Below are 27543 nucleotides of genomic sequence, written 5' to 3'. Positions count from 1 at the left end.
ACGTTTTAAGTGTTACCAGTTTATTCCAATCAAGATGGCTTCAGGTGTGACATACTTTTGTCATAAGTAAGACAGTAAGCGCTCTAGTTGTTCTCAAGAACACCCTGGGACATTCTGTCATTGGGCTATAATTGGGCTACATCTGGGTGATATCTGGGCTAAATTTGGGCTCTTTTGTCTCTGGTGGCCATCTTGGGAGATTTATTTGTTATGAAGTTTCCTAATTTCCTCATTTACTACAGTCTCCTCAGTAGAAAATACTTTCAGTTTTTTACTTTGGTTCCATCACGAAGGCATTCAGATGTGTCACACATTTGCCATAAATTCTGAATGTTAGCACTCTAGTTGCTCATTAGATCACTCTAGTAAAGCTACTGCACATCAGGGAAGTCTGCTGCTGGTATTCAAAGTTCATGTTTCAGTCTGCATGTCAGAATTCTTTTATATAGAAGAGGATTTGAGAAGTCAAAATGTGCCCTAATTTTTCTTTCTGCTGCACTAATCATAATCTCTATAGCAAAATGAACCCCCTCATTTTGTTCCTTTGTAAATTAAATGTTTTAAATGTTAGCACTTTATTCCAATCAAGATGGCTTCAGGTGTGCCATACTTTTGTCATAAGTAAGACTGTTAGCGCTCTAGTTGTTCGTTAGAACACTCTGGGACAATCTGTCATTGGGCTATACTTGGGCTACATTTGGGTGATATTTGTGCTACATTTGAGCTCTTCTGTCTCAGGTGGCCATTTTGGGAGACTTACTTGTTATGAAGTTTCCTAATTTCCTCATTCACTACAGTCTCCTCAGTAGGAAATAGTTTCAGTTTTTTACTTTGATTCCATCAAGAAGGCATTCAGATGTGTCACACATTTGCCATAAATTCAGAATGTTAGCACTCTAGTTGCTTATTAGATCACTCTAGTAAAGCTACTGCTCATCAGGGAAGTCTGCTGCTGGTATTGAAAGTGCATGTTTCAGTCTGCATGTCAGACTTTTTTAATGAAATAGAAGAGGATTTGAGAAGTCACTCAAAATGTGCCCTAATTTTTCTTTCTGCAGCACTAATCATACTTTCTATGGCAAAATGAACCCCCTCATTCTGTTCCTTTTTAAATTAAATGTTTTAAGAGTTACCACTTTATTCCAATCAAGATGGCTTCAGGTGTGCCATACGTTTGTCATAAGTAGGACTGTTAGCGCTCTAGTTGTGCTTTAGAACACTCTGGGAAGCTGCAGTAGAAAACAAAGGAATCAACTGACAGTGTCTGCCCTTGTTGGATGTACGTGTTTTACTGAGAATGGCAGACTTCATTCTCACATGACTGAGAAAGATAATGTGAATTTACAGAAAATATGCTCTCAGTTTAGCTTATAGATCACCTTCCAAACCTCTGTGGGAAAAGCATGAGAAAATAGTTTTCTCTCAAACATGATTCATGATATCACAGCAGAAGGCTTTTTCACATGGTAAAATCACCTTAGAACACACCACAATTCCTAAAATGAGTATGGTACCATCAACAAATGATTTATAATGTAACTAAAGTCTTAAAACCTTCTATTAACTGCAATGCTTTTTAATGAGGTGCTATCATGTATATTGGTCCCAAGATGGCTGCCAACACTTCTTGGATGAAGTGCTGACAGCCAATCAGATCTCACGATGAGATGTGTGGTTAGGCTCCTTCCAGATATATCTATCTTTTTAACTCTAATTTTCTCAGGAACTACTCAACAGATTTACACCATTTAAGCAAAAGGCACGAGTCTGAACTGAGGACTACCTCTTTGCCAAATTTGTTGTAATTCCGTTTAGCAGTTAGGGCTGTAGCTGCGTCAACAGGTCCTATGGGAAAATTCATGGGGAAAACGCATTTTGGGACCCCCCTTTTTTCTCGGCCCCCGCTTGATAAATCACCGAGAAATTTTCAGGATAGGAGCAGACCGGAGCTGGCCAAAAGTTTGGAAAATTTCTCGAAGATTCATCAATCGGCGCCAACGTGATTCCAAATAGAATGTTGCGGATTTCCTATGGAAAATAGGTCCTAACTATAACTACCTACTGGCGACTGCCAGTATATATATATATATATATATATATATATATATATATATATATATATATATATATATATATATATATATCATCTACTGGCGGTCGCCAGTAGATAGTTATAGTTAGGACCGTGTTTCCATAGGAAATCTCAAAATTCTATTTTGAATAACTTTGGCGCCGATGACGAATCCTCGTGAAAGTTTCAAAACTAATGGGGTGCTCCGCTCAGCTCCTACCCTGAAAGTCTCGGGGTGATTCGTCAAGCGGGGGACGAGAAAAAAGTGGGGTCCCAAAACGCGTTTTCCCCATGCATTTTCCCATAGGACCTTTAGTCGAAGGTACAGCCCGAACGGCTGAACAGAATTACTTGAAATTTGGCAGAGAGGTAGTCCTCAGGTCAGGCATGTGCCTTTTGCATATATGGTGTCAATCTGTTCAGTAGTTCCTGAGAAAATTGCAGTTAAAAGTACATGTATATCTATATGCGCGCACCGTGCGCGCACCATAACGTGCGTGAGCGTAATTCTGATTGATGGTTACATGTCAGTCAACATTCGAATCGGTCGAAATCAGGAAGTGTCGGCCGCCATTTTGTGTGTTTGGAGTGTGACAGTGAAAAAGAAAGGTGGAGAACGTGAAAAGGGGGCAGGCTACAGAGTTCCTGACCCCCTAGCCTTTGTCAGGAGGTCCCTGAAGGACCCCGAAGGTTGAAAAAAAACATTTTATTTTTTTTTCAAAAAATCGCGAGGTGCGCGCTCCGTGCGCGCACGGCAGAAAAAAATCATAAAAAAATAGAATTAAAAATCAAGTGTAAGTGTCTGGATGGTAGGTGGCTCTAAAAAGAGCCGTTGTGTTCATTGAGTGTTTTTTGGTACCTACAAGTAAGTACCGATGCAGAGTCGAAAGTTCAAGAGGAAGACTCTGTTCCCTTCATCATTGAAATGTACACCGTCTCCTCTATAAATGCCTTGCATATTGTAACGCAAGTTGTTGTGGTATATAGAACCCATAACATAGTCTCTGAGGAAAGCAGAAACAGACTTATTGACTTGTTTTCTTGCTTTGTCAATCTGCGGACAATATTGGTTGGACCAGTTCCACTTTTGCCTTTGGCATATGTTAGAATATACAAAGGCAGATTGAGGAAAAAGTGACATCAATTGCACAAAGGTGTCCTTAATAAGCATTTCCAGACCTACCCCAGTTAAAGTGCCTAGGTCAATTCCACCACAGTGCACAATTATAAGGTTAGGCTGTGGGAGATGTAGAAAGGATTTCACCAAAGGCATTAATTGGTGCCACTTTAACCCTCTCTGACCAATCCATTTAATGTCTACATTTGGCAAAGCAAGGTCTTTCACAATACCTCTTTTTTCTGCATACTTTTCACTCCAGAAGACATAGCTATGACCTACAATCCACACTGTGAACATCTTTCAAGGAGATCTGGATGCACTCAGAATGTGTCTTTCAGTAGAATGGCATATATGTGCCCTGGAAAGCATGGAGAAGCCCAGGGACTGGCCATTCAATTCCTGCAATAGAGCAAGAAGGCTTTGACTCTGTTCACTACCGGCTGGGCTCTTATCGAGGACCTGATCCACGGCTGCTGAGGACGCCACGCTGTTTTCAGAGGAAACGCTGTTTTTACTCTGAACCTACCACATTCGGGACTGCGAGGACCAGGGTGACTTGCGCACTACTAACCTGCTGCACCTGGTTCCTCTTCCCGACTCCACCCCCGCCAGCTACTTCACGCCTCGCGGCCCCCGCTTTGCAGGAGCCGCTCGCAGGCTTTGACTCTGTTCACTACCGGCTGGGCTCTTATCGAGGACCTGATCCACGGCTGCTGAGGACGCCACGCTGTTTTCAGAGGATACGCTGTTTCTACTCCGAACCTACCACATTCGGGATTGCGAGGACCAGGGTGCCTTGCGTACTACTAACCTGCTGCACCTGGTTCCTCTTCCCGACTCCTCCCTCCGTCTATTTAACCCACACGTAGTCTCGCGTAAGCGGGCCGCGTGTGGGGCGTAGACCGGGCCGAAGCCCGGGCAAAGGGCGGGCCCGTCTGAGCCCGTCCGAGTACGGTAGAGGACGGGACAGGGCGCTACTCTTGGCTTGTTGGTTTCGTGGGACCTCACTTTGTGCATTTCGCTATCGAAGGATCTCCTTAGAGTGGATCCTTATTGTTACTGTGTGAAAGGCCGCTAGGCACCTTGTGTGTGTCTGCTTGTCTACATCATACTACTACTGGCAATGGCTACTGCAGGCTCGGGGAAGGGGAGGAAGTCTCTCACTGGGTCAGGAGTGGCTGGTACATTGGATAATTTCATCATTAGGGCCACCTCTGTCCTCCAGAGGGAAATTGAGCTAACGGAAAAAAGGCTCTCGCTTGATCAAGAGTTTACTAAACGGTCCTCTTTGGGCACTATTGCTTTAGCGAAGTCACCTGTAAATCATTGTCTTGCCAATCCAGCCCTAGCCCCTAATTTCCATTCTGGCAGGGCTGAAGGTAACCTATCTATAGTTGCAAATTCCAATGCCCGCAGTTCGTTTGGGCATGGTGACTCTATTGGTCAAGATCCCTCCATACCCGTAACCAATGTTGGAACAACTAGATCTGGTTTGCCAATTCGTATGGAGGAATCTAATGGCAAAATGACAGATCGGGTTGTTAGACGTAAGCGGGGAGGCACAGTTATGCTCAATAAAAGATCGAAAATCCAAAAACGGGCAAAACTAGGAAGTTCAGATTCTGCAGTGAACACAGACTCTGACCACCTGGTGACACAAAGCACCGAGTGCACAACGGGCATGGAAATCGGAGGAGAATTTTGGATCAAAATGGAACAGTTACTCACTGCGACTTGCCTCCCTATGTGTAACAGACTTGATTCAATTGAAAAAAGACTTTCTAATTTTGAATTAATGTTTGCTGCTTTGCCGGGGGTTAATGAGACAAGTGATGGGGAGGGTCCTAACGTTGATTCCGTTTTACTTATTGCAGATTCAGTAGGGTCAAATGGCACTGCCCCCAAACCAACTAATACTCCGATAGATTTGATAGACCAACCCACCTTGCAGCGGGATAGATCAGGAATCACTGCCCAAATAGCATCAAATGGCCCAACTCCATAGGCTTTATCAGGGAAGACAAGGAGTAAGGTGAAACATGTAATTGTTAATCCCTCAGTAGAGTTGAGGAATTTTGACTCCCCTTACCATATCCCCAGCCAACCAAATCCAGAGACCTTAGCCACATCTAAGTTACCTTGTTTGGACCTGCCTCCTGAATCAGCTCCATATGTTGTGGTCCTAGTGGGTGTTCCTACCTTAAATCATGGACTAAGAGAGGATTTTAGTAAACTTAAAAATAAGTGTATGCATTGGTTGAATTGCAACAAACCCCTTCCCAACCAGTGTAGGAGTGAAATACTGTTTGCAAGACGGTTAGATTGGGTAGGACCTAGAATTAAGGACATACAGGGTGACTGCGTTGTAATTAATTTTAGAGATCCAAGAACAGTTAGATATATCTGCACTATGCAGTCACGTAGTTATGGTAGTCCTGAACCAACTATAAAAGCTCTTCCACTCACTTATTTTTATTCGGGTCCCTCTTTCCATGGGTGTGAAGCTCCTCGGGGGGATGGACGGATGGTTTGGGAAAGACACAGGATGGTCTTTTTCTCTATCCACCCAATGGAATTCAAGTCCACAACCAATTTTGCCCGCCCCTACTTGAAGCATTCCACCATAACAACAGATACAGTGTTTTGGATCAGGTGGATTGACGTTTGGGTCCCAGTGTCGTTACCACCTTGACCGGAGACCAGAAAGGGCCACATAGCATCAAGGTTGGTCCTAAGGATAGGGGGAATAATTTCTCACAGCATGTGTCATCTGATCCACTGTCCAGTCCCAATGTCAAAGAAGATCTACCATTGAAATATCCCAGTGGACCACTGGAAGAACCACCAGCATTGACACTGTTGGGTGGGATGGAGTTTGAACATGACCAGGAAAGTTTGGGTAGGGCAGTGACCTGTCTACCAAAGGAGAGCCTAAGATAGATATCAACCTGCTTTCCTGGAATGTAGCAGGCTTAAAGAACAAATTGATTTGTGAAGAGTGGGGCAATTTTATAGACACCTTCGACATTTGTTTAATGCAAGAGACATGGGCTCTGGAAAATTAACGGGCTGGTTTTGTTTCTTATAACATTCTCGCACTATCAAGTGGTAGGGGGAGACCCTCAGGAGGCCTCAGCACCTGGGTGGCTATCCACCTGGGTGTCACAGCAAGGCAGCTCCAAACGGGCTCAGATGATATCCAATGTGTTCTACTCGATCTGCCTGGAAACAAACATTTAGCTCTCTTGAATGTCTATTCTAGACCCTCACCGAGTGGCCGGGAATCTAAGGTCATACTACATTTGAATGACTATATCTTGACTTTGAACTCTGAATATTCTGTGATAGTGGGTGGCGATTTTAATTGCCAATATGAGCCACTAAGACTGTTGGATTTGGAAGACCCAACAGCGGAAGACGCACAATGGAATATCCCTGAGCCCTTGATTCCTACGGTCAAAGCTTGGACCCCATTAGTGTTAAAAATCCTCGCTCTCACTCTTTCTTTATCCCTGAGGGTTTGTAACGGCAGATTTAAATCTGACTGCCCTGGACAAGCCACCTTTAACAGAGTGGGACAAACGTTGATTTTAGATTACATCCTCATTGAAACAAGATCCTGGGACAAGGTACTTGATTTTAGGGTGATAGTTCGAGATGATAGTGATCATAACGCTCTTACTATGAAACTAAAATCAGGAAGTTGGGGATTCACAAGTTATGATATTGTGGCGTCTATACCACCCCAACCCCTAATTCTGCATAATAATAGACGCAGAGTTAGGTGGCCCTGTATCTTTGCCTGCCCAAATAAAATGGCAGAAACTTATAGACTGGCACTGCCCTGTCTTAATGATATGGCTGAAGCAGCGTTTAACTGCATCTCTATCGAGAGAAAATCCAGGCCTGTTAAAATCCATAGCCAGTTAGTAACTCAACTTTTGGATGTCTTCTGTCCGGTTGGGACTAGGAGGGTCCACTCGGCTAATAGACAAATGTGGTATACTGCCGAGTGCAGGAAATTAAAGAGTGAACTGATCTTGGCAATTAAAGCCAAGGATAAAACCAGGACCAAATTATTACGGGCACAATACAAGCAAATGATCCAAAGGGCAAGAAAGTCGTGGGAAGATGACAAGTGGGAGGAGCTAAGACTAGCTCTGCAGAATAAAGACTTTAAAGTCTTTTGGGCCATTGTTAGTAATGGCAGGAAAGAACCTGAGACTACTACTTGTTCTAACATAGCCCCTGCAGCCTGGAAAGATCAATCTGGGGGTTTATACTCAGATACAATCTGTAATACACCCTCTTTAACTGCCTCCACTCCTAACATAGATTGCCGAGCCGAGGATATCCCGATGATCACGATCAAGGAGGTGGAAAATGCCATTCATATGCTCATACCCAACAAAGCGCCGGGTCTGAACAAAATTCCAGGAGACCTTTTTAGGTCGGAACCTAAGGTATGGGCACCGTATCTGTGTGTTCTGTTTAACTCCATCTTGTTTGGCGCAGAACCCCCAGAAACCTGGCGAGGTGCTGAGATTGTGCCAATACATAAAAAAGGCTGTCCATTGCAGCCTTCGAATTATAGGCCCATTAGTTTAATTGACACGACTCAAAAGCTATTTGGGCGCATAGTCCTGGATAGATTGAAGATTTGGGAGGCAGAAAACAATATTTTAAGTACCCTACAGGCGGGCTTCAGAAAGGGTATTTCAACCCTTGATCAGATCTTCCGACTCCAGGTTTTATATTGGAAGACTGTGAGTGTGGAGGGTGGCAGCCTCTACCTCATTTTTGTCGACCTGAGATCAGCATTTGACCTGGTTCCGCGTGAAAACCTGTGGAGAGTTCTTCAGGCACTCAATGTCCCTACCTATCTTTTGAATGTCCTAAGAAGCCTCCACACGGGTAATTTCGCACAGGTCAGATGCGGGAAATATGGAGAGCTCTCTGAACGCTTTCCTGTCAACCGAGGAGTCCGCCAAGGATGTGTGTTAGCGCCCACGCTGTTCTGCTTATACATCAATGGGCTTATAAAACACCTTGAAGGCATCAAGGACACTGACATCCCTAGACTTGCCTCGGGTAAGGTACCAGCTCTAATGTTTGCTGATGATACCCTGTTGTTGTCTCGTACCCCCATGGGAATCCAGCATATTTTAGATGGTTTTGTAGACTTCTGCGGGGAAAGGGGTCTTGAGATTAATTTATTAAAAACAAAATTTATGATCCTTAAGCCTCCCAAACATACACGCCCGAATCCAGCACTGAATGGCATTCCCCTTGAGCGGGTAAAGACGATTGGATACCTGGGGATCTCACTTCAAGAAGACCTAGGATGGGGGGGCAAGTTGCTAATTCCACTTTAAAGTTGACCCAAATCACAGGAGGAATGGCTAGATTGTTCAAAGGATCGGTCTTTAAGCCAGATGCACCAGTAATAGAAATGTTTAAATCACAAGCAAGAGCTGCTACTACTTATGGAGCAGAACTTTGGGGCCACTCTAAAACCGTTCGTTTATCAAGGATTGAAAATTCCTTTATAAGGAACTTGCTGAGTCTACCATCTAGTACCCCGCTGGTTCCTATCAGGTTTGATTTGGGATTGTTGCCTATGGAAGAGGTGGTGGCCCTGCGGCCAGTGTCCTATTGGAAGAGACTCTGGTCTAACCCGGACCTGGAATCCTACAGAGATGAATTTATGGGGGTTTGGCCTATAATTAAAAATAAGAACATCCCTTGGTTAATGTATGTCAGGGACACTTGTGTTAAGATTGGCTTTCCAGATCTATGGGGCACTCCGGAAATCTCATGCCTGGCTGTTTCCAAAGCCAATCTGGCTGAACAGTTTAGATACTTTCACCTTTTGCGCCTGCACATGAACCCAGATGTTGGTAGGTTGACTGCCCAGTTTCTCCAGATCAAACCGAATTACGGGAGGGAGGTATTTTTAGACCTGATCTTCCCCCCTGTTGCTAGGAAGCTGTATTTTCAGCTGAGAACGGGCAGTCTACCGCTTAGGTCCTTTACCTCAAGATGGGACCCTAACAAAAACACTACGTGCCCTGCCTGTGGTTATAAAATGGAGGATGAAAATCATGTTTTTTTTTCTTGACCAACGTATTATCTGCAAAGAAAACGCTGGGTAAAACCCATCTGCAGAAACCTTGGTTTTAGAGAGTGCGATAAAGCTCTGCGAGTTTTGAAATATGACACCCATCCCCCAATTGTTTTTGCAGTTTCACGTTTTTTAAATGCTATGTGGTTGAAGCGTAGAAAATTCTGCACTAACTATTAATTATCTGGTTTAAGCATAATTTTAACTTTTCTTTTGATTTCGGCAGTTTTTATATTTGTGATTTGATCTTGATGTGTTCTTTTTTTATCTCTTTCATTATTAACTCTGTTTCTAAAAATGTTGTCACTTTTATGGCCCTAGTGGCCGAAATAAAGTTTATGATGATGATGATGATGAAAAGAAAGATAGTTGTAAAATGGAGGCTAACAAACTTTTTTTAAATAAAAAGAACTCATTGGCTGTTTCAGAACATTTCACACTAAAAACTAGGCTGTATGTTTACATTTTTATAAGCATGTTTTGTATTGGTTCAGAAAAATGTGTTCCCATAGAACATTATTTTGGATTTGCTGCTATGTTTGAAAAGTCAAGCACTCTTGCTCTTTGGATTAGAAACATTGTGTGCTGAACTTCTGACCTCTCTGCTCACACCAGTGTTCCATGACCTGTTGCTATGGTAGCAGGCAGAAGTGATATTGGGGGTAGGAATGATTTGGAAAAGGGTTGAAATTTGCAAACAATAGAAATGTGTGTTTCCATTTGAAAAAATGTGGGAAGCAATGTGATTTGAAGTTAACATGTATATGTGTGAAAAAAGAGAGGGAAAGTTTGCCATTTACTGGTTCTGGTGAGAGGTGTACAGCTCAGAGATTCTGGCTCTCATAATCTGCTGTGTGAGTGCCACATTTCTTTCTCAACTAACTACTTTTAAAGGTGAGATATGAATTTGAGAGGGGATGTATGTGGTGTATTTTGATATAAATAATAGAAATGTGTTTCTTCTTTTAAAGTTGTGTTTTACATTTTAAGTTTTAGAAGACATTTAACTGCCTTGAACTTGTAAGATATTATGGAGTATGTCTTCAGCATAGGTTAAGGTGTACTGGTATCACCCAGGAATACTGTTTTGTGCCTAGAATCACACCATGAGTCTGTGTGCAATTGTTGTCAGAGATTTAATTTGTGTTGCTCTTGTAGCACACAGGCAGCTGCTTCTCCTGCACTCCCATGCTAAGTATTCAGCACTGTGTGGTATTTCAGATAGTAGTGTGTAATACAAACACATTCAATGTCACCAAGGCTCATTTCCTTTGCTCTAGTCTAATCACTCACCCAGGTTCCACATGCTCATGGTCTCAAGTAGCTGTTAGGACATGTGCTCTTTTCTGCCTCTCTAAAATATAAGGAAAATGCGTCAGGCTGTTACAGTAATTATCACTTGCTCTACCACAGTAGTAAATGTGCTTTGAAATTGCCAATGAAATATCGTTTTCTGCCTAGAATCACACCATGAGTCTGTCTGCACACAGGAATTGTTGTTAGAGATTTAATTCGTGTTGCTGTTGTTCTGTAAGACTTGCATTCGTAGGAAAGGGGCAGCTTGTTTTCTTGAACTGTGATGGTTAGCATTCAGCACAAATCACTATCTCACAAATGAAAGGCAAATGCTAACACATTTGAAATCAACATGGTAGATTTTCCTGCCACTCCTGCAATGGGTGAGGTAGTTCCTACATGTTCAAAACTCAAATTAACCCTTACCACACATGTACTCTTACATATATCTCTGCAGTCTTCATGCAGTTGTGGAAGCGTCCATGCAGATCTCTCTTGCACCTGACAATACACAGTCTCCAGAAACACTCTTTTAGCACACAGGCAGTTGCTTCTCCTGCAGTCCCATGCTAAGTATTCAGCACTGTGTGGTATATCAGATAGCAGTGTGTAACGCTAACACATTCAACGTCACTAAGGCACATTTCCTTTGCTCTAGTCTAATCACTCACCCAGGTAACACATGCTCATGGTCTCAAGTAGCTGTTAGGACATGTGCTCTTTTCTGCCTCTCTAAAATATAAGGAAAATGTGTCAGGCTGTTACAGTAATTATCACTTGCTCTATCACAGTAGTAAATGTGCTTTGAAATTGCCAATGAAATATCGTTTTCTGCCTAGAATCACACCATGAGTCTGTCTGCACACAGGAATTGTTGTCAGAGATTTAATTTGTGTTGCTGTTGTTCTGTAAGACTTGCACTCGTAGGAAAGGGGCAGCTTGTTTTCTTGAACTGTGATGGTTAGCATTCAGCACAAATCACTATCTCACAAATGAAAGTCAAATGCTAACACATTTTAAAACAACAGGGTAGATTTTCCTTCCACTCCTGCAATGGGTGAGGTAGTTCCTACATGTTCAATATTCCAAATAAATCCTTACCACACATATACTCTTATATACATGTCTGCAGTCTTCATGCAGTTGTGGAAGCGTCCATGCAGATCTCTCTTGCACCTGACAATACACAGTCTCCAGAAACACACTTTTAGCACACAGGCAGCTGCTTCTCCTGCACTCCCATGCTAAGTATTCAGCACTGTGTGGTATTTCAGATAGCAGTGTGTAACGCTAACACATTCAATGTCACTAAGGCTCATTTCCTTTGCTCTAGTCAAATCACTCACCCAGGTAACACATGTTCATGGTCTCAAGTAGCTGTTACGACATGTGCTCTTTTCTGCCTCTCTAAAATATAAGGAAAATGTGTCAGGCTGTTACAGTAATTATCACTTCCTCTATCACTGTAGTGAATGTGCTTTGAAATTGCCAATGAAATATCGTTTTCTGCCTAGAATCACACCATGAGTCTGTCTGCACACAGGAATTGTTGTTAGAGATTTAATTTGTGTTGCTGTTGTTCTGTAAGACTTGCACTCGTAGGAAAGGGGAAGCTTGTTTTCTTGAACTGTGATGGTTAGCATTCAGCACAAATCACTATCTCACAAATGAAAGGCAAATGCTAACACATTTGAAATCAACATGGTAGATTTTCCTTCCACTCCTGCAATGGGTGAGGTAGTTCCTACATGTTCAAAACTCCAAATAAATCCTTACCACACATGTACTCTTATATACATGTCTGCAGTCTTCATGCAGTTGTGGAAGCGTCCATGCAGATCTCTCTTGCACCTGACAATACACAGTCTCCAGAAACACACTTTTAGCACACAGGCAGTTGCTTCTCCTGCAGTCCCATGCTAAGTATTCAGACTGTGTGGTATATCAGATAGCAGTGTGTAACGCTAACACATTCAACGTCACTAAGGCACATTTCCTTTGCACTAGTCTAATCACTCACCCAGGTAACACATGCTCATGGTCTCAAGTAGCTGTTAGGACATGTGCTCTTTTCTGCCTCTCTAAAATATAAGGAAAATGTGTCAGGCTGTTACAGTAATTATCACTTGCTCTATCACAGTAGTAAATGTGCTTTGAAATTGCCAATGAAATATCGTTTTCTGCCTAGAATCTCACCATAAGTCTGTCTGCACACAGGAATTGTTGTCAGAGATTTAATTTGTGTTGCTGTTGTTCTGTAAAATTTTCACTCGTAGGAAAGGGGCAGCTTGTTTTCTTGAACTGTGATGGTTAGCATTCAGCACAAATCACTATCTCACAAATGAAAGGCAAATGCTAACACATTTGATACAACAGGGTAGATTTTCCTTCCACTCCTGCAATGGGTGAGGTAGTTCCTACATGTTCAATATTCCAAAGAAATCCTTACCACACATGTACTCTTATATATATCTCTTCAGTCTTCATGCAGTTGTGGAAGCGTCCATGCAGATCTCTCTTGCACCTGACAATACACAGTCTCCAGAAACACACTTTTAGCACACAGACAGCTGCTTCTCCTGCAGTCCCATGCTAAGTATTCAGCACTGTGTGGTATATCAGATAGCAGTGCGTAACGCTAACACATTCAACGTCACTAAGGCTCATTTCCTTTGCTCTAGTCTAATCACTCACCCAGGTAACATATGCTCATGGTCTCAAGTAGCTGTTAGGATATGTGCTCTTTTCTGCCTCTCTAAAATATAAGGAAAATGTGTCAGGCTGTTACAGTAATTATCACTTGCTCTATCACAGTAGTACATGTGCTTTGAAATTGCCAATGAAATATTGTTTTCTGCCTAGAATCACACCATGAGTCTGTCTGCACACAGGAATTGTTGTCGGAGACTTAATTTGTGTTGCTGTTGTTATGTAAGACTTGCACTCGTAGGAAAGGGGCAGCTTGTTTTCTTGAACTGTGATGGTTAGCATTCAGCACGAATCACTATCTCACAAATGAAAGGCAAATGCTAACACATTTGAAATCAACATGGTAGATTTTCCTGCCACTCCTGCAATGGGTGAGGTAGTTCCTACATGTTCAAAACTCAAATTAACCCTTACCACACATGTACTCTTATATACATCTCTGCAGTCTTCATGCAGTTGTGGAAGCGTCCATGCAGATCTCTCTTGCACCTGACCATACACAGTCTCCAGAAACACACTTTTAGCACACAGGCAGTTGCTTCTCCTGCAGTCCCATGCTAAGTATTCAGCACTGTGTGATATATCAGATAGCAGTGTGTAACACTAACACATTCAATGTCACCAAGGCTCATTTCCTTTGCTCTAGTCTAATCACTCACCCAGGTTCCACATGCTCATGGTCTCAAGTAGCTGTTAGGACATGTGCTCTTTTCTGCCTCTCTAAACTATAAGGAAAATGTGTCAGGCTGTTACAGTAATTATCACTTGCTCTACCACAGTAGTAAATGTGCTTTGAAATTGCCAATTAAATATTGTTTTCTGCCTAGAATCACACCATTAGTCTGTCTGCACACAGGAATTGTTGTCAGAGATTTAATTTGTGTAGCTTTTATTGTGTAAGACTTGCAGTCATAGGAAAGGGACAGCTCATATGATAGGATTTGAAAAGCTCATAAAAAATATAGTAATATATTTAAATTACATAAAGGTATTTTTTTTAAGTTTCTTTCAGGTATTGCAGAACAACACTGAAATAAATTAAAGATGCCTATAAAATCAGGAAAGAGAAAATAACAGCAACAACATCTATATTAGAAGACAACTGGACAAAAAAAATTAGTTGAAGAACCTCATGTTGTAAAAAAGAAAAAGTCTTCTGGTAAGAAGACTAAGGATTTTATAAAAAATATCCTCAAGCAAAGAATAAATTTAAAAAATATATCCAATGCAAATAGTGTTTCAAGTAGAAAACAACAAGACAATCGACAGAATATACTAAATGCTAATGTACAATCAGAAGTAAGAAATAATGACTTAAAAAGAAAAATAGATTTTAAAAACATTCGTAGAAAAATGTTTCAGAGAAAAGTCATGTTCAATTTGCTAAAGGATGTGAAAAAATATAGGAAGAAAGCCAAATTTTATAAGAAAAACAAACATATTGAATCAATTGTTGCAAAGGCTTTGGAATTAAAAAGAAAACTATTCATTTTAATTTTGAACAGGATCCGCACATTAGATAAAATAGTCAATGTAATGAAGTCAAAAAGCAAAAGGAAAAGAGTAGTGAAAAAAAATAACTTTTGTAAAGTGTTCTTAGGAGAATGGGAGCATAGTTCAAGTACTGAACCATTTTTCTAATGAAGAGAGTTATCTTCAAAGTAATAGTTTGCTGCATGCAGTTGACACCAGTGATCGAGCTTATGAAGTCAAGGATGGTTGTGTAATGGAAAAGGAGAAAATGGTTCCAAGAAATGAGGAAGAAGTGTTAGCTGATGAGGTTATGGGGAGACGTCCTAAAGCCCCAGTGTACACTTGGAATTGTAGTAGTATTTGTACTGTACGACAGGAATCTATTGATAAATTACGTGACTTTCTAAGAGAATATAGTAAAAAAAAGTGTTAAACAGAAGATTAAGGTGCTTCAAAGACTAGATCCATGCAGAGTGAGAGAGAATACTGGTTTGCAAGGACATTCTCTAGCTTGTCTTTCTAGGAAAGTTTGTCAAAGTGTTTTTCACCATTTTAGGATGCTGGCAGTTCATCATAGTGAAATGAGAACATTTGTGAGAAGATTGTATTTTGCTAAAAGTCCAGCACTAAAGTTAAATGAGTTGAATAGAGCTCTGTTCCGTGGATCTGTATCAGATGTGAAGAAGGTTTGTGAGGATATTGAGTTTTGTTACTTTGGTTCAGAGCAAGAAAGTGCAGGAAATGACACAGTTATTGAAGAAAATATGGAAGAGAATGTAGAGCTCACTGTTAGTAAAAATTTTGAAGATCAAATGACAAAATTTACTATCATCTCTAATGAAAGACCAAATATTACTTGTATTTGTTGCCGGAGAAGCCATTATAAAACTCAAACAAGGAATGTTGATCTATATAAAAAAAGTGAAAAAGAAAATAATTCTAAGTGGAAGGATTTTGCTACATAATATTTATTTCTGGAAAATTGTTTTGATTTGGGTGAAGATCAACGTATTTGTAAATACTGTTATAACAAGTTAGAAGAAAATAAAATGCCAGCTAGAGCTGTACATAATAATTTAGAATTGGTTGATATTCCTGCAGAACTTTCTGATTTAAATACGTATGAGTCTATACTCATTCAATGTGTCCATCCGTTTCAGACTATAGTTCGTATGGAGCCCAAAACAGGTAAATTACCTCCTTCAGATTTACAAAGCGGTTTAAAAGGAAGAGTTGTCTATTTGCCATTAGATTTGAAAAAAAATATTGAAACAATTGATGCAGATAGTTTGGAAACTGAACCATTAGTTATTCTGGTTAATGGTGTACCTACAAAGAATAAGAAAATTTGGCAGGAGTTGGTAGATGTACGAAAAGTACAAAGAGCAAATTTATATTTGAAAAGAAATAATAAATGGTATGAATCAATTTATATGGATGAAGATGAAGAAGTTTTACAAGCAGACACAGGAATACCAACTGGGCAAATTGAAAAAGTGGATAAGTCAAAAGAAGAAGAAATGTATGAACATTTCAGCATACATCCTCTTCATTCTAAAGAAGTTATGGGAAACACTATTGATTTGTTTCAGATGAAAAAAGCAAAAGGAACTCCCGTGAGTGTATGGGAGGAGAGCTTGGAAGCTCGTTGTTTTCCCCAGCTGTTTCCTACAGGAAAAGGTGGACGATATGATGAACGTCCAGTACAGATTCCTGCTTCTGAGTATCAGACTACAAGATTATATGCAGAAGATCCAAGATTTCGTCAAAGTATTCCTTATTTGTTCCATCTTTTATTTGAAAGTGACTTGTCTGCACTATCTTATGCAGTAAATCACATTTTAAAAACTGGAGTACATCTACATAATGTGTCTGCAAAGGATTTTCTGAACAAAGTGCAACAGCGAGATGATCATTTGGAATCACAATTGATTAATCTGATGGCTTGTCAGCGTGGGACTAATGAATATTGGTACCGACGCCATGGAGAATTGAAATGTATGTTACGGAATTTAGGAACTCCTACATGGTTCCTTACCCTAAGCTGTGCTGAGTACGCTTGGGATGATTTACTGGATTTTCTTCGAGAGGCAAATTCAAATATTGAAAACATCCAATACAAGACAGCAGGAGAATTGTGCTCATTGAATCCGGTTAATGTTTTCAGATATTTCAATCATAGATTTGAGGCTATGATGTCCTTCATCTGCAATAAAAAAAATCCACCTCTTGGAGAAGTTGTGGATTTATTTTGGAGAAAAGAGTACCAAGCAAGAGGTGCTCTTCATATTCATATGCTTTTTTGGATCAAGGATGCCCCAAAACTTGGAACAGATTCTGACAATGCAGTTTTATCTTTCATTGAAGAATATGCAACATGTGCTATACCTAAAAGCACAGAAGAAAAAAACTTAAAAGAGCAAGTTTTACATTTCCAAAGTCATCGGTGTGGAAAATACTGTTGACGAAAGTACAAGAGTAAAGATATATTCTACACAAAATGTCGATTTGGATTTTCATGACCTGTTCTTTCAAAAGGAAGAGTAAACAGTTTTATGTCAGCTGTGCGACATACTATTACAAGAAAATCGCCTAAAAATACCTACAACCTAAGAAAAAAAAGAGTCAAAATATATAAATGACTACAACCCAGTCATTTTATCCATGTGGAATGCTAACATGGATATTCATTATGTAGCAGACAATTCTATTGCTGTTGCTCGGTATGTCACATCTTACATCACTATATCTGAGAAAACGGAATTGAAAGAAATGTGGGAAGAGATTTCTCACGAGAAGACTGTCAGTAAAAAGCTATACAGTTTCAGTTTAAAGACGTTATCGCATCGAGAAATTGGGTCATTCGAATGCTCAGATAGGTTATCATCTGCAAGTCTGTACTCCAAATCCAGAAGAATAATTTGGGTAAGTTTAGGCCTTGCAGGAATGCGAACTCGGGTATTGAAATCTATTCGAGAAATTGAATATTTAACAGAGTACGAACCAGAAAGTACAGACATTTTAAGAACAAACATGTTGGACACATATTACCCACAAAGAAGTCATCATCTTGAGAACATGTGTCTCTATGAAGTGCTGCAGAACTACATTTTTAAATGGAATGCCACAGAAGACATCAACAATGGAAAATATAAAGTCATTGGAGAGGATGGATGTTTGGTGAAACAAACAAAAGGAAGTTTGATTAATCACAGAAAGCTGAGTTGCGACACTACTGACAAGAAGGAATTTTACTACTTAGCACTTTTACAGTTGTTTAAATCATGGCGTTCAGAGGATGAATTACTTGGACATTTTCAGAGCTATGAAGATTCCTTTAATGCATGCAAAGATAGCATAGAATGCAGTACTTTCACAACTTATGTACAAAGTTTAAATGAAGAAATTGAACAAGAAGCAACAATTGCAGCTGAAGTAGCTAGAGACAGTTCTCAAGACAGTCAAAGTTCTGGGACGTTCAGTCAAGATCCTCTAGGACAACCAATCGTAGAAAATGAAGCTGCAATAGCCATGACTGAAGTGGAAACAGCTATGAATCAAGCTCAGGAAGATTTAATAAATTTACCAAATTTGGAACAACAACTGAATGATGAACAACAACAAATTCATGAGGAAGTCACAAAACAAATTGATCATGGAATACTACATGAAAATAAAGAGTGCTCATGCACATCATTTGAACCAATCAGAATGTATGTGAGTGGACAAGCTGGAACTGGAAAAAGTTTCTTAATTAAAGTAATTAGAAGCTACCTACAGAAAAAAACTGATTCAACTTTGTCTTGTGTTGTTACTGCTCCAACTGGGTTAGCAGCATATAACATAAAAGGAATTACCTTACATCGTTTGCTAATGTTACCAGTAGAGCATGAGAACAAAATACAATACCACAAGCTAACAGGAGAACATGTTTTGAAGTTTCAAGAGTATTGAAGAAAATGAAAGTTCTCATTATTGTTGAGGTAAGCATGGTATCAAACTTAATGCTTGCCTTTGTGCATTTAAGAGTGCAGCAAATTCTAAAGACAGACTATGACATGTTATTTGGAGGAAAACATGTTATAGTTTTTGGGGATCTACTGCAGCTCACTCCAGTTAAAGGACAACCAGTATTTCATTCTCTTACACATGAAGACACAAATAAGTCGTTAGGAAGTATAGGTAATGTGAATATTTGGACATACTTTCAGTACAAAGAACTCATTACCAATATGCGGCAAGCAAATGATGAAGATTCTGCAAGTATTCTCAAAGATATCAGAATTGGACTACTCACAGAACATGGCAGAAAAGCTTTACAGAGTCGATTGCTATGTAATTTGTTTCCAACAGAACAAATAGTTCCAGAGAAAATATACAAGAAAATTGCAGAAAAAAATACTGTAATCTGCTTAATGCCAACACTACATGAATGCTCTATATTCAATCAAGAACTTTTGAAATTGGAAAAAGAAGAGATTATAAAACTGGAAGCTGTGGATAAAATACAGCATGAAGGAATAACTATTATATTGACAAGCAAATTGACAACTAAATTGGATTCTCTAGAGAAAAACATATCGAAAACAGCTGGTTTAGAAAAGAATCTTTATGTATGTATGAACTGTCGAGTAATTTTAAGACGTAATTTGGATGTAGAAAAAGGTTTAGTGAATGGAGCTATGGGTAAAGTTGTGGGTTTTGTTAATTACCAGAAAAAAGATGGAATTGAATTTTTAAAAATAAAATTTGATCAGATTGAAGAGGTTAAAGACATTAGTCGTTGTTCAGTTCGTTTTTTGCTTGTGAAAGACTTATATGTACGTAGGAAGCAGTTTCCGTTTTCTCTAGCATATGCTGTAACTATTCACAAATCTCAAGGATTAACTGTAGGTAGTGCTTTTGTAAACATTGGGTCTAGTGTGTTTAAAGAAGGAATGGCATATGTTGCTTTGTCAGGCGTGAAAAAAATATCTGGTTTATTCATGATAGACTTTGATGAGTCAAAAGTTAGTGCTGATGCAAATTGTGTAAAGGAATACAATAGATTAAGAAGAAGCTATGCTCCTCATTTAGGTCAGTATCCTGTGTTTGAAAAACGTGTTGTTTGTCGGAAAAGGAGAATTGAGAATATCTGTAATGAGGATGTACAGAAGAGTAAACAAATAGAGACTGATGTGATTGCAAGCATAAAGAAAAAGGACAATGTTGAAGAGGTTGTTGGTTGTCATTTTGAAAATAGCTCTGGTGTCAACTGCTACGCTAATGTAGTGCTGAATGTTGTATTTTATCTTGAAAGTTTGATAGAGCAGATAATACTAAATCATGAAAAAAGATTCTGTTCTCTGCTGAGTTTCCTTTATGAGAAGCTGAGTAATGATACAACTAAAATAAAAAGTGCTTCTGATGTTAGAAATCTTTTAGATGTATGTTCTGGATGTATACAGTTTACAGAAAATGTCCAGCAAGATGCACAGGAATTCTTAATGTATATGCTTATGGTACTGGAAGATGAAGGGGTAGAAATAGTAAATATGTTTGGTCTCTCTTATAAATGGGAAAATTCTTGTGAAAAGTGTTTGAACATATGCAGCACTAATGTTGATTCTGAAAGGTTCATATATTTAACATTACCAGAGAGTAAGTCAGTGACTTTTAGTAAATTAGTTAAAGATGCAAATCACAACATGGAATGTTCTCAATGTAAATCAGAAATGTTATCAACGTTATTTTTAAAGAAATATGGACAGTATGTAATTTTAATGATACAACGTTGTAGATCTGATGGAAAAAATTAGACACTTTAATAAAGAAGTTTGTAGGAAATCAATTATCAATATCAGGAAAAACTTTTGTTGCAGTTGCAGTAATTTTTCATGATGGGCCTTCTATAACTTCTGGTCATTACACAGTTTATCTAAAATGTGGAAAAGGCTGGACACTGTGTAATGATTCTCAATTGATTTTCAAGCAACGTTTGCCTGCAGAATTACGAAATTGTTACTTAATTTTTGTAAAACCAAAATTTTAGATACAAAATTGCAGCATCTGAAGAAACCATTATTTCAATTTTATACGATTAACATTGGATATTTCACTTAAAAAGGATTTAAAAATTACCATTTGGCCTCATGGAAAGGTAAATCTTGGTATTGTGGACTTCTTTGACAGATATTATTTTGGTGTATGTGCTTAAGAAACAAGATTTACAGACGTTATATATTGCAAAAAGTTATTGTTCTTAGAAGATATTTTTAATATATATGTTACATTTTTATCAAGGTATGTTTTATACATTCAGGGCTTTTTTAAATAATCTTTCAGATTGTTTATTTTTTTGCCCGCTGTTAAGTGATGAATACAATTGATATCACTATTTTAAGTGAAGTTCAATATATTCTGAAAACAGCAAAAAAAGGGCAAAAATTACTTTGTAAAAAATGAAAATATATGTACTGTTTGCAAAAATGTATTGTTGAATATTAATACTTTTTTTCTTTTTTTTCAGATCTAGAAAGAAAATTTAGGAAATTGAATAAATTTTTCTTGCAATTAAAAAATAACATTAATTTCTAATTAAGTTATTGTGTTGGTCAGGTAAGTTTATAATATGTGTATTTCTCACCCCTTCACTTTCATGATCCCTTTTCTTCACTTCTCCTCACTCTGCTTTTCTCATTCCCCTTCCCTCTCTCTTCTTCTTTTTCTGCTCTTTCGTAACTCCTTCACTCCTTCTCTACTACTCCCCTAGGTTTACTGCCTCCATCACTATTTTTTCAACCATGTTTCTCTCCCTGTCTCCATATGTCTCAGTCATTCTAACTGCCTTACTCCTTCTCAGTTCTTTGCTCTCTGTCTCTGTCTCTCTCCCTTTGTCTGTCTTACCCTTATTTTCCTTTACATCTCTGGGGCAGATTTATAAGCCCCCTGCTCCATCACTACGTGACTTTTCATGACATACTGGTGGCGCAGGGGGCTCCTCCATATTTACAAGGAGAGGAAAAGCCACTCTGTGTGACTTTTCCTCTTCTCGTAAATACGGCCACTTCACACGCAGCACTGTGCGTTGAAGGGGCGTTCCATGGGTGTTGTTGTTGGTGTTCACACGCAACACCTATAGAACTAGACACATCTCCAGATTTACGAGAAATTGTAACTCTGGAGATGCGTGTGAATGCTACGCCACCCTAGAGGTGGTGTAGCGAGGCACAACGAGGAGAAATGTTTTTATTTCTCCTCGTTTTTCCTCTTTTAGTGCGTGCTCCATTCTACAGCACGCATTGAAAGAGCAAAAAACCTCTTGTGATTGTTTTTGTGCAGGAAGGTGTCCCTTCCTGCACAAGAACAATCTCCCCACCACGCAGGCATCCTTTCACCATGCTGCAAGGGAGCCTGCGCCGGCGCATGGCTGCAGTTTGTACGCCTGCGCAGGGGAAGCATAGAGATGCGACAAAAAAATCGTAAAAAAATAGAATTAAAAATCAAGTTTAAGTGTTTGGATGCTGGTTGGCTCTAAAAAGAGCCGTTGTGTTCATTGAGTGTTTTTTGGTACCTACAAGTAAGTACCGATGCAGAGTCAAAAGTTCAAGAGAAAGACTCTGTTCCCTTCATCTGTGAAATGTGCACCGTCTACTCTATAAATGCTTTGCCAATCCCCTCACTATTTCTTCTTATTTCGTGGGACGAGGCGCAGAACAGGTATCAATTTTAGTTGAAAATGGCAGAAGAGCACTCTACTTCAGGGAGTGAGGAGGAGATCTGGATGCACTCAGAAGCATTGGTTCATAGTAGTTTCTCTTCCAGAATCTTCAAACACCACAGCCACTCCCCTCACTATTTCTTCTTATTTCCTGGGACAAGGAGCTGAACATCTATCAATTTTACTTGAAAATGGTAGAACAGCAGTGTACTTCAGGGAGTGAGGAGGAGACCTGGATGCACTTAGAAGGTGTCTTTCAGTAGAATGGCAATATGAAATGAAAGATAGATGTAAAAAGGAGGCTTATATACTTTTTTTAAAATAAAAAGAACTCATTGGCTGTTTAGACCATTTTACACTAAAAACTAGGCTGTATGTTTACATTTTTGAAAGCATGTTTTGTATTGGTTCAGAAAAATGTATTCCCACAGAACATTACTTTGGATTTGCTGTTAGGTTTGAAAAGTTAAGCAATCTTGCTCTTTGGATTAGAAACATTGTGTGCTGAACTTCTGACGTCTCTGCTCACACCAGTGTTCCATGATCTGTTGCTATGCTAGCAGGCAGAAGTCATGTTTGGGGTAGGAATCATTTGGAAAGGGTTGAAATTTGCAACCAAAAGAAATCTGTGTTTCCATTTAAAAGAAAGGTGGAGAACGTGAAAAGGGGGCAGGGTACAGACTTCCTGACCCTCTAGCCTTTGTCAGGGGGTCCCTGAAGGATCCCAAAGGGTGAAAATAACCTTTAATTTTTTTTCCAAAAATCATGAGGTGCGCGCACCGTGCGCGCTCGGTGCACGCATGGCAGAAAAAAATCATTAAAAAAATAGAACAAAAAAAAAATAATAAGTGTTTGGATGTTAGGTGGCTCTAGAAAGAGCCGTTGTGTGAATTGAGGAACAGAGGGAAAAAAAATGAAAAAAATTATGGGGTGCAGCATGTGTGCTGCTGTATCTTGCTCTCTATTAGGGGAATGCTGGTGTCACCATAAGAGAGAAGAGCATTGCACGCATTGCACCGTATATGCACCCTCTTGAACAGAGGGTGAATTTCCAGAGGAACAGAAGTAGGTGAAGCTGCCGCCGCAGATGAAGTGCTCGGCTGAGCTGCCGATGATGAGCTCGGCTGAGCTGCTGCGGATGTGCTCGGCTGAGCTGCTGGAGGGTGGCTTCTAGCAGCTCGAGCAAAAGCCACAGGATGTAATCATTTAACATGCCTTATCATAGAGAAAATACTAAAAGAATATTTCTTTTTAGGATCTCCTCTTGATAAGACAACACCACAAATGGTGCAGGTGACTTTTGGCGCATTCACCTTCTTCTGCCCCTGTGGAAACGTAAAAAATTGCCATATGAAAGAGTCTTTCTGTTTCCTCTGTCTCTGTAGCACAAGGGACTCCTGCTCACTATCAGAAGAAGACTGCTGCTCTGCCATTCTGAAGTACTGGAGTACTAGAAAAGCTGCTCAGCTCCTTCTCCCAGGGAATCAGAAGTAATAATGAGGGGAGTGGGTGTGGTGTAGGAAGTTTCTGGAACTGAAACTACTATAAACCAATGAAAAGTGTTGTTTCTTAATCACATGACCTGAAACTACTATAAACCAATGAAAAGTGTTGTTTCTTAATCACATGACTTGCCGTGCGCGCACCGTGCGTGCACGGTGCATCCCCGGTACAAGCACGCATGCACGTACGGAGCACACGCGCATGCGCGTACGGAGCGTGCGAGTACGGATCACGCGCGCATGTACGTACGGAGCACGCGCGCATGCGGCTACAGAGCACGCACGACGTACGCATGCGTACGTGGAGCACGTATGCATGCGCACATGGAGCACGGTGCGCGTACGGTGCGCGCACGGTCAAAAACCCTTACAAAATTATTTTTTTTATAGGATTATAGAAGATATTAACTATGCTGTTCAACTATATCCAAAATAAAAAAAAATAAGAACTGAGCCATTCCATATTGCAGGATACAGTCAATCTATAACTATATACATAGGTAGCTTATTGAAAAATAAATAATTAAAAAATATAATAAAACATTCATAAATTAGCATTTAAAAAAAAAATTCACTTAAAAAACGATAGGTTTCACACACGTTATAGTTAGGAATTAGCATTTAAAAAAACGATGAAATTCACTGAAAAAACCATAGGTTTCACACACGTTATAGTTAGGAATTAGCATTTAAAAAACCTTGCAAATTCACTGAAAAAACCATAGGTTTCACACACGTTATAGTTAGCTGGACATTTCACTCGAAAAAAACCATTTAAATTCTCCCGTTATAGTTAGTTCAGCTAACTATAACTCGCGCGCCCGCAATCCACTGCTGATGATGTCACATATTACATCACTCATGACATGGTCAGTGACATCACTGATGACATCACGTCATGTATGTCTCAATAGGTCCCCTGTATCTTGCAAATAGGAACTCAAATTCTTTACATATGGCAACAAAAATACATCTAAAAAATTGGCCATTGGTTCCAACAAAGCTCCTTTTGCCGAGATTATTGGCCTCCCTGGTGGTTGCAGTGGATTTTTATGTATCTTGGGAAGGAAATAAATGGTTGCCATTTTCGGATGTTCCATGGTCAGATATTTCACTTCGTCATCATTCAACAGATTTTGTTTGTTCCAAATATTTAGCTTGATATCCAATTCTTCCTTCCATTTTTTTGTGGGGTTCATTTTTAGTTTCTCATAGTATTCTTTATTTTGTAGTTGTGAGTATGCCTCTTTGATATATGCATCTTTTTCTAGGATGATGATGTTACCCCCCTTATCAGCCATTTTTATTTCAATGGAGTCGTCATTTTTAAGTCCAAGCAAGGCTTTACGTTCTTCAAATGAGAGGTTGTCTTGTTTTTTCGAGTGGTTTATTTTATAAAGATCTTTTATGACACACTCGTGGAAAAGATCAATTTTGTTCCCATGTGGCAATTGTGGATAAAACTTGGATTGTACTTTCTTGTAACTGCAGCCAGCTCCCAACTGGTCGCAGTATGATCGTAGCTCACTTTCCTGATGTCCTGGATTTTTATCCAGATCCATTAATGTGATAAATTGTGTCGCATCTTTTGCCTGCAATACCATTTCTGGTGTTTCAACGGTTTTGTGGTGTGACGCCATTTTAGGATTTTCCGCAAACAGCTTTGCTAATTTGATTTTGCGAACATATTTATATAGGTCAATTCTTGTTTCAGCAAGATCAATGCCAGTAGTAGGGCAGAAATTTAAGCCGCGTTGGAGAAGTTTTGTTTCAGTGTTGGTTAAGATTTTTTTGGAGAGGTTTATAACCTGTAACTCTTGATTGTCATTTGCGACCAAATCATTTGGATTGACTAATTCCATTTCTGTCGCATGCTTTTCGTCGTTGTTCCCACTCGACTGAAAATAGGGTTTGCGCTGCGTTTCCACGTCCCCTGCCTCTTCCTCGATTGTTGGATTGTGGCATTCCCATATTTTTCTCCCAGTTTTTTTGTTGCAACGCTAATCTCATCTCCCCTAAAAAAGAGCATTTAACTCTTGCGTCAGTTTGATCACCTTCCACATCACTTACATCAGTTGATGTTAATGAGGATAGACTACTGCTGTTTTTAGCCATATCTAATTTGTCCTGTTGTTTCAAACGGTCATATTTCCTCGCATAGGTAAAGATACGACCCTCCAAGTAATCCTCTTTGTCTCGTTGGAACTTCGATTGTTTTCTAGCTTTTACAGTTTCCTCATGTTTCTCTATGTACTGTTCCAATTCTTCTTTGAATTGGAAAAGGAACTGGCAACGGTGGTTATGAACCCAGATTTATTAAAATTCAAAGAAGAATTGGAACAGTACATAGAGATCGTATCTCAAACTGACGCAAGAGTTAAATGCTCTTTTTTAGGGGAGATGAGATTAGCGTTGCAACAAAAAAACTGGGAGAAAAATATGGGAATGCCACAATCCAACAATCGAGGAAGAGGCAGGGGACGTGGAAACGCCCGCAGAAATCAACAAGAAGAGGCAAGCGGCAGCGCAAACCCTATTTTCAGTCGAGTGGGAACAACGACGAAAAGCATGCGACAGAAATGGAATTAGTCAATCCAAATGATTTGGTCGCAAATGACAATCAAGAGTTACAGGTTATAAACCTCTCCAAAAAAATCTTAACCAACACTGAAACAAAACTTCTCCAACGCGGCTTAAATTTCTGCCCTACTACTGGCATTGATCTTGCTGAAACAAGAATTGACCTATATAAATATGTTCGCAAAATCAAATTAGCAAAGCTGTTTGCGGAAAATCCTAAAATGGCGTCACACCACAAAACCGTTGAAACACCAGAAATGGTATTGCAGGCAAAAGATGCGACACAATTTATCACATTAATGGATCTGGATAAAAATCCAGGACATCAGGAAAGTGAGCTACGATCATACTGCGACCAGTTGGGAGCTGGCTGCAGTTACAAGAAAGTACAATCCAAGTTTTATCCACAATTGCCACATGGGAACAAAATTGATCTTTTCCACGAGTGTGTCATAAAAGATCTTTATAAAATAAACCACTCGAAAAAACAAGACAACCTCTCATTTGAAGAACGTAAAGCCTTGCTTGGACTTAAAAATGATGACTCCATTGAAATAAAAATGGCTGATAAGGGGGGTAACATCATCATCCTAGAAAAAGATGCATATATCAAAGAGGCATACTCACAACTACAAAATAAAGAATACTATGAGAAACTAAAAATGAACCCCACAAAAAAATGGAAGGAAGAATTGGATATCAAGCTAAATAATTGGAACAAACAAAATCTGTTGAATGATGACGAAGTGAAATATCTGACCATGGAACATCCGAAAATGGCAACCATTTATTTCCTTCCCACGATACATAAAAATCCACTGCAACCACCAGGGAGGCCAATAATCTCGGCGAAAGGAGCTTTGTTGGAACCAATGGCCAATTTTTTAGATGTATTTTTGTTGCCATATGGAAAGAATTTGAGTTCCTATTTGCAAGATACAGGGGACCTATTGAGACATTTACAGGATA

This window comes from Triturus cristatus, chromosome 7 (assembly GCF_964204655.1).
Source record: "Triturus cristatus chromosome 7, aTriCri1.1, whole genome shotgun sequence".
NCBI lineage: Eukaryota > Metazoa > Chordata > Amphibia > Caudata > Salamandridae > Triturus > Triturus cristatus.
This window is presented reverse-complemented; position numbering follows the sequence as displayed.